General features: G+C 46.0%; 1 pseudogene; it reads left to right on the plus strand.

Moving 5' to 3' along the window:
• Positions 1-243: 243 nt before the first annotated feature.
• On the plus strand, positions 244-375 carry LOC143958152 (U2 spliceosomal RNA; annotated as a pseudogene).
• The last annotated feature ends 2,227 nt before the right edge of the window (positions 376-2,602 follow it).

The raw sequence follows: 2,602 nt of genomic DNA on the forward strand, positions 1-2,602 counted from the left end.
GGCTGATCCCTCACTTTTCTCATGATCATCCTTGCCCAATGAGACGAAATTGTGCATGGAGCTCCAGACCGAGTGTGATTGATGGTTATTTTGTATTTCTTCCATTTGCTAATAATTGCTCCAACAGTTGTCTCCTTCTCTCCAAGTTTCTTGCTGATTGTCTTGTAGCCCATTCCAGCCTTGTGCAGTTCTACAATCTTGTTCCTGACATCCTTTGACAGCTCTCTGGTCTTGCCCATGATGATCACTTCTCTGCCCTTTTGGCTAAGATCAAGTGTAGTATTTGTTCTTATCAGTGATCCGGTGGAGGTGCTGTGCTACTATCCTGACCTATGGTTGGAGTGGCAGCTAAATTAAAATTAAAATAAATCTGCTGGAGTGATGGGAACCTGGAAGGTTAGTACTGGCAGGAATTTAAAGAGGAAGTAAACCCTTTCAAACCACTTTGACCTACAGGTAAGCCTAGATTAAGGCTTACCTGTAGGTCCAAGCAATATCTCCTAAACCTATATGGTTTAGTAGATATTTGCCCCGAAAATGGGCACCGCTGTCTACGGCGCATGCGCCGTAGACAGCGGCGCGCAGGCGCACTAAATGCGGCAAGTCCAAGAATGGATTTGCCTAATTTGTCGACTCCCGTGCGCATGCGCGGGAGTGACGTCATCGCGGCTTCGCCGAATGGCAGCGGCGGAGCTGCGAGACGCGACTCCCGTGCGCATGCGCGGGAGTGACGTCATCGCGGCTTCGCCGCTGTGATTCGTCGGAGCTGCGAGACGCCACCAGCAAGATGGATGCTGGGGACTACAGGGGACAGCGGCGACTTCGCTGGCTCCTGTGTCAGGTAAGTGACACATAATGAGCTACTATGCGATGCATAGTAGTCCATTATGCTTTACCTTTGCAGGGAAAAAAAAGAGGAAGTAAACCCATCAGGGTTTACTTCCTCTTTAAACCAGAGCACTAAGCAATATTGGGGAGCCGGTAGTAAATTCTCCCCGGGAAAGTTGGAAGGGTCCATTACCTCCTGGTGTGAGTGGGGCTATCTTGTCTGGTCATGGGCTGGGAAGGCAGAAGGTCCACAGTGTCTGTGCCCCCTGGGAGTGGTCATGCTGGGGTTGCTTTTAGTACCATTTGGGTGTGGGACCCCACGGTGTGAAAAGGTACATGGTCACAGCCACTAAAAGCTTTTTCTGCACGGTGCCTTTTAGGGCCTGGCCTTTTGGCTAAGTCCAGGGGCAATTTTTGTCTACAGGCCTTAGGGCCTACGCCACTGCACATATTGGCATAGCCGCCTTTTTTTTTTATTTATTTTTTTTATTTTTTTTCTCATGTTTGTGTCCCCTTTCACTTTTGTGTGTGTTTTCACTGGAAAAAGGGCGTGAGTCCTTGGGCTTACCCTGACGTCTACGGGGAGGATGTGTGACCCTCAGGTTCCTTTCTCTCTTTGGGAGAGCTCCCCTGACTTGGTATTCAGGGATGGCTTCAGCTGTCCTAGAAGAATGGGGTCTGCTAGGCAACCATGTAAACCTATGTCCCCGTAGGGAGTCTTGCCCCCTGGGGGTCAGGGTAAAAGTCCTGCCCCTTCGGGGGTGGACTAAAGCTCGCCCTTAAGTGCACTATTTTGTGTGTGTGTGTTCACATGCATGGTTTTTTATACACTTAAAGTTTTTTTTGTTGTGCGTTTTTGCACCATCGTGGACTAAAAAAATGATGGTGGGTTTGAAAGGAAGAGAGATTCTGTGGGCAGGTGTCTTTGATACACATAACGAGTTGTCGTTCGGAGCACCTTCTTAACCACTTAAGCCCCGGACCATTTTGCTGACTTAAGACCAGACCACTTTTTTGCGATTCGGCCATTCGTGAGACGTGGCTCCAAAACAAAATTTACGTCCTTTTTTTTTTCACACAAATGGAGCTTTCTTTTGGTGGTATTTGATCACCCCTGTGGTTTTTACTTTTTGCACTATAAACAAAAAAGAGCAACAATTTTGAAAAAAATACGCATTATTTTTTACATTTTGCCATAATAAATATCCCCCAAAAACATAAAAAAATATATATATATATATATATAATTTTTTTTTTTCCTCAGTTTAGGCCGATACATATTCTTCTTCTACATATTTTTGGTTAAAAAAAAAAATCACAATAAGTGATTATTGATTGGTTTGTGCAAAATTTAGAGCGTTTACAAAATAGGGGATAGTTTTATGGCATTACTATAAATTTTTTTTTTTTTACTAGTAATGGTGGCGATCAGCGATTTGGTTTTTTTGTGACTGCAACATTATGGCAGACACATCGGACATTTTTGACACATTTTTGGGACCATTGGCATTTATACAGGAGTTGGTTCTATACAAATGCACTTATTCCTGTGTAAATTACACTGGCAATGAAGGGGTTAACCAGGGGGAGGCAGTGTAGGGGTTGTGTGTGTCCTAGGGTCATGTTACTAACTTTTGGGGGCTGGGCTGTGTGTGCGGCAAATGAGTCTGTGGGACCCGCGACCGGACTCGCGGGGGTCCCGACCGCCGCGCATGCGATGGCACGGCGGCATTCTTAAAGGGATGTGCCTGTCCATGCCATTCTGCCGACGTAC

This window comes from Lithobates pipiens, unplaced genomic scaffold (genome assembly GCF_037356315.1).
Source record: "Lithobates pipiens isolate NorthernLeopardFrog02 unplaced genomic scaffold, aLitPip1_a1.2 Scaffold_57, whole genome shotgun sequence".
Classification (NCBI taxonomy): Eukaryota; Metazoa; Chordata; class Amphibia; order Anura; family Ranidae; genus Lithobates; species Lithobates pipiens.